Genomic DNA, 9474 nt, shown 5'->3' on the forward strand with positions numbered 1-9474 from the left:
TGCATGAGATTATGCTATATGGGCAGGACTCTCCTCTGTTCATGTAGAAGAGAGGGGAAAATCAGCTCTTCATCCCACAGACTCGTCCTTCAACTGGAGTGCCATATACAACAGACCCTTCAGGGTTTTAGGAAGCGGAGAAGGGAACAAACCCAAGGAGGGAGATTTCTGTATAGAAATCTTGGAGCTATATTACTGCCCTCTGGGGTCCCTCACTGGCTGCTTAGCCATTCTCTCTTGTATGCCCCAATGGCCTTACATCCAATAGGTGCATAAGCTGACAGAGTTGTAATACCCTCCACTGCTTCCCTAATTGTATTCCCTCTGTAGCAGGCTACTTTGGGCTGAACATAAAATGGTTGCAGATAAAAAAAAAACATGTTAGATGATTGAAGATGAAGCTCCTAGATCAGAAGCAGAGTCATAACAGTTGTGTAATGCAGTATACATAATAGTGTACAACCAGAGCAATTTATGGGGAAACCAAGAACATGAAAAAAGTTTTCCAGGGAAACCAGACCTAGTGTTTAGCAGAAAGGCCAGAGATCTTCAGGATCCACTGTTGGATCAAACAGGATAGTGTGGCTGGGGCATGAAGTAGGTCATGGGGACAAGATGGAGAGAGATAGCTGAGTGGTATTAAGGATTCTGTTCTCTTGCATGTGGCTGGACAATATGTAGAAGTTAAGAAAATGTCAGTTGTTTAACTGCAGCCATAATCCTCAGAGAGAAATTATTCTGCCTGTCACTAAAGGTTGTGAGATAATTTGTTAGAAAAGTTCCTATTTTCTTGACTGGGTTTTGTCTGTTTTAAGAGTTGATTTTAACATGGCTTTGAACTTCAAGCAAGCTGTCTCAAATTATGGGGCCTGACCTCATTGATGGAGCTTGGATGCTGTTTGATTGAGGCCTGGAACTTTTGTCTTACTTTTTTGTATTTATGGTCTTGAAAATTAAAGCATGAAAATTGTTATAGTATTTCATTAATATATGGCATATATAAATACTGTTTCCAGCACATGTGACATGGCATCCTGGAGGTATACTGCCTGCTAGGGGCCTGTATCCAAGACATTATGGAAACATGATCAAGGATCAACTGGCCCGCTGATTCTACCCCATGCTACTCATCCATGTGAGCACTAATGATACTGCGAGGTATGATTCTCAGCAGATCAGAAGTGACTACAGGGCTCTGAGAGTAAGGGTGAAGGAGTTGGGAGCACAGGTGATGTTCTCTTGAGTCCTTCCAGTAAAGGAAAGAGGCCTTGGCAGGGACAGATGCATCCTGGAGGTGAATGCCTGGCTGCGAAGATGGTGTCACCAGGAGGGCTTCAGCTTCCTGGACCACGGGATGCTGTTCCAGGAAGAAGGACTGCTAAGCAGAGATGGGGTCTACCTATCAAGGAAAGGGAAGAGCATATTTGGATACAGACTGGCTAACCTAGTGAGGAGGGCTTTAAACTAGGTTCAAAGGGGGCAGATGAACAAAGCCCACAGGTTAGTCAAGAACATGAAGACCTGGGAGAAGGTTTGGAATTTGGGGGAGGCATGGGCTGTTATAGCAGGATAAAGGAGAGACAAGACAAAACTATGAGGAGGGAACCAAATCAGTATCTTAGATGTCTGTATACTAATGCAGGAAGTATGGAGAATAAGCAGGAAGAACTTGAAATGCTAATAAATAAACATATCTATGACATAGTTTGCATCATAGAGACCTGGTGGGATAATATGCTTCACTGGAATATTGGTAGAGAAGGGTACAGCTGCCTCAGGAAAGACATGCCGAGAAAAAAGGGAAAAGATGTTGCCTTATATATTAAAAATGTATATACTTAGGCTGAGGTTGAGATGGAAATAGGAGACAGACTTGTTGAAAGTCTCTGGGTAAGGATAAAAGGAGTAAAAAACAAGGGTGATGTCATGGTAGGAGTCTACTACAGACCACCTAATCAGGAAGAAGAGGTGGATGAGCCTTTTTAAAACAATTAACAAAATCATCCAAAGCACAGGACTTGGTGGTGATGGAGGACTTCAACTACTCAGACATCTGTTGGAAAAACAACACAGCAGGGCACAGCTTATCCCACAAGTTCTTGGAATGTATTGAAGACAATTTTTTTATTTCAGAAGGTGGAGAAAGCTATGAGGGGAGAAGCTGTTCTAGATTTGATTTTGACAAATAGGGAAGAACTGGTTGAGAATTAAAAGTGGAAGGCAGCTTGGGTGAAAGTGATCATGAAATAAGAGTTAATGATTCTAAGGAATGATAGAAGGGAGGACAGAAAAATAAAGATAATGGATTTCAAGAAGGCAGACTTTTAGCAAACTCAGGGAGTTGGTAGTAGGATCCCATGGGAAGCAAGTCTAAGGGGAAAAACAACTGAAGACAGTTGACAGTTTTTCAAAGAGACATTATTAAGGGCAAAAGAGCTAACTGTCCCACTACATAGGAAAGATAGGATGTATGGCAAGAGATTACCCTAGCTTATCTAAGAGATCTTCAGTGATCTAAAAATCAAAAAAGGGTACTACAAAAAGAGGAAACTGGGTCAAATTACAAAGGATAAATATAAACAAATAACACAAGTATGTAGGGACAAAATTAGAAAGGCAAAGGCACAACATGAGATCAGATTGCTAGAGACATAAAGGGTAACAAGAAGGTTGGCAGTGATTGGACATCTAACATAGTGAATACCAATGACTACCAGTGAAAATGAGGTAGGATCAGCAGAAGCTAAAATAGGGAAAGAACAAGTTAAAAATTACTTAGACAAACTAGATGTCTTCAGGTCACCAGGGCCTGATGAAATGCATCCTAGAATGCTCAGGGAGCTGACTGAGGAGATATCTGAGCCATTAGCAATTATCTTTAAAAAGTCATGGAAGATGGGAGAGATTCCAGAAGCCTGGAAAAGGGCAAATATAGTGCCCATCTATAAAAAGTGAAATAAGGACAACCCAGGGAATTACAGACCAGTCAACTTAACTTCTGTACCCGGAAAGATAATGGAGCAAATAATTAACCAATCAATTTGAAAACATCTAGAAGATAATAAGGTGATAAGTAACAGTCAGCATGGATTTGTCAAGAACAAATCATATCAAACCAACAAGAGAGCTTTCTCTGGCAGGGTAACAAGCCTTGTGGATGTGGGGGAAGTGGTAGACATGGCATATTTTGACTTTAGTAAAGCTTTTGATAGTTATCTTGCATGACCTTCTCATACACAAATTAGGGAAATGGAACCTAGATGGAGCTACTATAAGGTGGGTGCAAAACTGGTTGTAAAACAGTTCCCATCGAGTACTTATCGGTGGTTCACAGTCATGCTGGTAGGACATAATGAGTGGGGTCCCGCAGGGATCAGTTCTTGGTCTAGTTATGTTCAATATTTTCATCAATTATTTAGATAATGGCATAGAGAGTACACTTATAAAGTTTGCGGATGATACCAAGGTGGGAGGGGTTGCAAGTGCTTTGGAGAATAGGATTAAAATTCAAAAACAAACTGGAGAAATGGTCTGAAATAAATAGGATGAAATTCAATAAGAACAAATGCAAAGTACTCCATTTAGGAAGGAACAATCAGTTGCCTAGGAAGGAGTACTATGGAAAGGGATCGTGGAGTCATAGTGCACCACAAGCTAAATATGAGTCAACAGTGTAACACTATTCCAAAAAGAGTGAACATCATTCTGGGATGTGTTAGCAGGAGCGTTGTAAGCAAGATACAAGAAGTAATTCTTCTGCTCTGCTCTGCACTGATTAGGCCTCAACTGGAGTATTGTGTCCAGTTCTGGGCGCCACATTTCAGGAAAGATGTGGAAAAATTGGAGAGAGTCCAGAGAAGAGCAACAAAAATGATTAAAGGTCTAGAAAACATGTCCTGTGAGGGAAGATTGAAAAAATTGCTTTCATGTTTCTTGTGGTTGCACTTAATGGAACTCTCTAACTCCTACAATTGAGCAAGCTCTTCTTAGTTCCCAAAATCTAAAGGTAACTGTTGATCTGTGCCAAGGTTATGACTTACTTTACTACACTTATGCTAACTTTTGCTTCATCTAATATCTTACAGGATACAGGCCAGTAGGTTCCTTCTGTTATAGATGAATAATGAAAAGCAGCTAAATATACTGAAGGTAAGCCAGTGAATATAATGGGCAAGCTTGCCCTATGGGCTACGAACCACTTATTGAAACTTCTTTCAGTGAGAGGTTTGTTTACCATTATGATCCAAGATGTGAAATAGTGTGTGAAGAAGAGTTCATATCCGAGAGTTTGTGTTAAATTTTGAAAGTAGTGAAAGTGTGATCTGGTGGTTTAAGCATAGGAGTAAGAGTCAGGAACGTCTAAATTCTGGTCCCAGGTTTGCCACAGGTGCATTGTGGATAATACTCACTAAGGTCCCAATCTTACAAATTCCACATGTATGGATCCTTGTGCCTGCATAGAGCCCCACTGAAGCTGATTGGGAAAGGCACTAATCTTCTTTGTATATGTTTATCATGATTGGGTAGCATTCCGTTTCAATATCTATTGATACGTTGAAAAACACCTTCCACCATAAATAGATTGATACCTAACAAGGAATTTTGTTATTGCACCATCACTATCAGAACTTTGTCCTCTAGTTTTTATTAGTGAATATAATTTGCTTTTGTATTTCTTTTTAAGATCTGCTGTGTACAATGTATGCTTTTGCCAAATGGTTACTTTTATTGCATATTTTTGATTGCACAGCTTGTGTTGGGCACCTTTGCCTTGTGACATGATTGCACTCACATTTATTGAAAATAACGCTTTTATGAGGTGTGTATGCCTTGACATACACTTTTTAATCTGATGTACATTGGTTCTTTCTCTGCTTCTTAATATTTTCATTTAAGAAGCATAGTTTCAGTAGTCCTGCAGATATCTTTTCAAAATCGAGTCCATTTCTCATAACTTTGCTTTGACCAGGCTATCAATTATGTTACAAAGAATTTGTTGTCTAATTAACATATCTGCTAACTGTTGAGATTCACTTGTTTTACCTTTATTACATAGATCTGTACCATATTGGCCACACTATTGGTTATAGTTTTCTATAAAACATCCTTGTAATCACACTCTAGACACTACTGCAATGAATTTTGTGCAAAAGAGGCCTGGTGAGGTATCATTTGAAAACTAATAACTGGTCAATAATATAATTCTAAAATTTGCATGACCACGCTGTATGTGAAATTATGGATACTCATAATGTTATGCTTTAAAGTCTATCACTAAAAGGTGTGAAAACCAGGGGTATCAAGGGGTGTTGATAAACAGATTTTCTCCAGATAAAGGAAAGAGGCTAACACATCACACCAGGTGTGGCTCAAATTCAATGGGCCATTCATTTATATCAGAAGTTGCATCAGAAAGAGATAATTTGTATAGTAGCAACCACCGATGGGGAAGAACCAGCATGGAACCTTATCTTCTGGACCTCATGGCTCCTGTACTTAGCCTGAACTTTGCCTATGGGTGCTCTTCAGAAGAATACATTTCAAAGGCTCATGGAACTATAAAAGAGAAGGTCAAAGAACCTCAGGTTATCCTTCTCTTTAAGAAAACAAAGAAATGAAGTGATTTGGTCTCTGTGAGTCCTGGCTAGATCAGTGTTTTCACTTTTATTTGCTGATAACCATCTCTACCTTTATTTCTTTTACTTGGTATCACTTAATCCATGCTCTTACGTTAATAAACTTGTTTTGCTTTCATTATAAATCAGCAGTGCTGTGTAAGTTCAGTAAATGTGTGCTTCTAGTAAGCCAACAAGTTGGAATGTTATGCTGCCTTAGTAGAGGCAGCAGACCTAATACTTTTCCTGTGAGGGTCTAGTGAGAGGGACTGGCTCATTCAGGAGGACAATTTTGGGGCAAATTCAGGGCTGGAAGGATAGTAGGTCAGCCTGCAAGGAGTAACCAAGTTGGGCAAAGCCAGGGTGAGGCTTGTGGGCTGCTAGCAAGCTGTTCGGGCCAGAGCTCTGAACCAAAGCTGCACAGCCACAAGACACCCAGGATTATGAGGGAGACATTGACTGAACACTTTGCTGGACTGGAAACCTGAAAATTTCACAGCTTCTCCCAGTTGACGTTACTGCATGGATCACATTGAAATGATTTTGTGTAGTAGTTTGCAGTTCAGTCTCTGTCATGCTCTCACTAGTATATATTATATATCTTTAAGGCTTCTGGGTCTGCCACATGAAACAGGCCTCTGGGATTTTCTTTCACTGCTACTTTATTCCAGGAGAATTAGGAAGTACTGGATCTCCTCCATAATTTCTTTCCAAGGATCTTTTCCAGACTGAGCAATTCAGACAGCTTCATTTGCTCCATTTTTGCCAAAGGTTTATTTTTCTTCTGACACAATTTAATAAGTGACCTGCACACAAGAAAGCTAGTAAGAGACCAATATTTATTTCTTGTCACCAGTCATATAACATGCATGGATGAGGGTGACAAAAAAGTAACTTCTCTCACATAGCAGAGGTCAGTATTCATTGTTTCCAGTGGCTATTACATATTCAGGCTCTATGAAGAAACCTAAATTACTGTGGTGTCTGCTGGTGGCTTTGTTTCACTCCTCACTTACCACAGAGATCCATCTGAGGGGAGGAGTCAGCACTCCTTAATGCTATCTATCTGCTCCTAAGGAGAAGGAAAATGTCATTCTAAGAGGCCAGTGGTTTGAAGAAAACGTGAAAAGCAGCCAGGAAGCTGGCTTTAAAGCAACCACTGGCAACGCTCTGTACTGGGAGAAGGAGTCTGGCTCCTCATCTCCAATTTATACTGGCTCAGTGGTATCAGCAGTCACATTAAGGAAGGGCAGACAGTATTGTACAGGAAGTGCACACAGAAAAACGGTGTTATATATCCTGCGATAAATCCTGTGGGGTAGGTGTGTGTGTGTGCGCACGCATAGAGAGGAATTGCAAGGGGCTGGGAAATCCATTGACTTGTTTTCCTGTTTAATTTTTTTTTTCATAATCAAGGAAAGAGACAGCATCAGTGGGTGAACAAACTTTAGTTAAGCTCTGTTTTGCTGGAAATATGTAGGCGTTTTCCTGACAAATATACCTTGTAGCATTTGATGTGCATTATGCATGCAGGAAAGGGAGCTATATATTGTTTATTCCCGTAGCAGAAGGAGATTACTGACCAACACCGCTAGTGAAGTTTCTATCCCACACCCAAATCTGAAGTTTTCAAGTAGTTGCTCTGCTAACATCATCTCAAGAATCTTTCTCCCAAGGGGAGATTCAGTACTGGTCTAGTGTTGATTTCTTGAGTGAGGTCTCACATGTTCCTCTTTAAGTATATCTCCCCTCTAGCCCTCAGGCAGGACATTCAAATTCTCATACACATATGTCCTAAACAGATAAGTAAGAGTTAATAGAACAAAAGTGCTTCATATCTCTTTTGCCTGGAAAGGGTTAACAAGAACAGTGAGCCTGGCTGTCACCTGACCAGAGGACCAATCAGAGGACAGGATACTTTCAAATCTTGAAGGAGGGAAGTTTTGTGTGTGCTGTTAGTTTTTTGGTTGTTGTTCACTCTGGGGTCTCAGAGGGATTAGACGTGCAACCAGGTTTCTCTCCAATCTCTCCGATACATGCTCTTATAAGTTCAGAATAGTGAGTACTAGGTAGATAAAGCGAGGCTTATGGTTGTTTTCTTTATTTGCAAATGTGCATTTGATTGGAAGGAGTTCAAATTGGTATTTTGCTGAAAAGATTTTAATTTGTACTTGTATACTTAGGCTGGGAGGGTATTCCCAGTGTCTATAGCTAAAAGACCCTGTAACATATTCCATCTTAAATTTACAAAGATAATTTTTACTGTTTTTTTTTCTTTAATTAAAAGTTTCTTGTTTAAGAATCTGATTTTTTTTTTATTTTGGTGTGAGACCCCAGGGGACTGGGTCTGGATCCACCAGGGAATTGGTGGGGAAAAAGGAGGGAAGGGGGAGAGAGAGGTTATATTTTCTCTGTGTTAGGATTACTTTCTCTCTCAGGAAGAGTCTGAGAGGGGGAGACAGAAGGAGGGGGAAAGGTGAATTTTCCTCTCTGTTTTAAGATTCAAGGAGTTTGAATCACAGTGATCTTCCAGGGTAACCCAGGGAGGGGAAGCCTGGAGAGGCAATGGTGAGGGAAAGGGTTTATTTTCCTTGTGTTAAGATCCAGAGGGTCTGGGTCTTGTGGGTCCCCGGGCAAGGTTTTGGGGGGACCAGAGTGTACCAGGCACTGGAATTCCTGGTTGGTGGCAGCGCTACAGGTTCTAAGCTGGTAATTGAGCTTAGAGGAATTCATGCTGGTACCCCATCTTTTGGACGCTAAGGTTCAGAGTGGAGAATCATACCATGACAACATACCTCTCCCCCTCTCAGTCAACAGCATGATCAACTCAGGTCTCCTGGCTAGGCAGGAACAGTCAGTTCTTCTTTGAGTGCTTGCTCATATCCATTCCATATTAGCTGTATGTGCTTGCCACATGCACCGGCACCAGAAGTTTTTCCCTCAGCAGTGTCCGTAGTGGACTGGCTCTGGTGCCCTCTGCAGTGGTGCCCACATGGCACGGTATAAGGGGCACTGCCTGTCACCACACCCTCAGTTCCTTCTTGCTGCTAGTGATGGTGCTGGAACATCCTGGACACAGTGGCACAGGGCTATACCCTGCAGTTTCTTTCTACACCTCCTCCCCTTACCCGTACCTCTTCAGGGACCCTTCTCACAAGAGTCTCCTTGTGCAGGAGGTTCAAGGGTTGCTGAAGCTGGGGGTGGTGGAGGAAGTTCCTCATGAGCACAGGAACAGGGTTATAAAATACTTTTTAATTCCAGAGGCCAAGGGTGGTCTATGTCCCATTCTGTACCTGCGAGACCTCAACAAGTACCTAAAGAGGCTGAAGTTCTGCATGGTTTCCCTGGCCTCTATCACACCCCCCCCCCCCGGACCAGGGAGATTGGTATGCTGCCTTCGACCTAAAAGATGCATACTTTCACACAGCAATCTTCCAAGGGCACAGATGTTTTCTTGATTCATGGTGGGACCTGACCACTACCAATTTACGGTCCTCTCGTTTGGCCTGGCAACAGCACCAGGAGTGTTTACCAAGTGCATGTCAGTGGTGGCTTACTTCAGGTGCCAGGGTATCCATATCTACCCGTACCCTGATGACTGGCTGGTCAAGGGTAGCTCTAGGTCTCAGGTCCAAAAGGATGTCACTGTACATGCCACTCCGTGGGCCTACAGGTGAATGACAAAAAGGCTGTTAGATTCAGTACAAGGGATAGAATTCATCGGAGCAGTGCTCGACTCTACCTGTATGAGAGCGTTCCTGATGCTAGAAAGGTTTTTGGCATTGACAGACATCACTGTGGAGACGTCCACATTCCACCCTATGGCCAGAGTCTGCCTGCATCTGCTGAGCCACATGGC

General features: G+C 41.8%; 1 long non-coding RNA gene across 1 annotated transcript in view; it reads right to left on the reverse strand.

The window, feature by feature from the left end:
- LOC115656855 overlaps window positions 1-9122 on the reverse strand; it is a 174869-nt gene extending 165747 nt beyond the window's left edge. Inside the window, exon 1 of the long non-coding RNA XR_004001767.1 lies at window positions 9092-9122. This is a non-coding gene — a long non-coding RNA (uncharacterized LOC115656855). The remainder of the gene's footprint in view (window positions 1-9091) is intronic.
- Window positions 9123-9474: the final 352 nt, after the last annotated feature.

Source organism: Gopherus evgoodei, chromosome 8 (assembly GCF_007399415.2).
Source record: "Gopherus evgoodei ecotype Sinaloan lineage chromosome 8, rGopEvg1_v1.p, whole genome shotgun sequence".
In the NCBI taxonomy this organism is placed as follows: domain Eukaryota; kingdom Metazoa; phylum Chordata; order Testudines; family Testudinidae; genus Gopherus; species Gopherus evgoodei.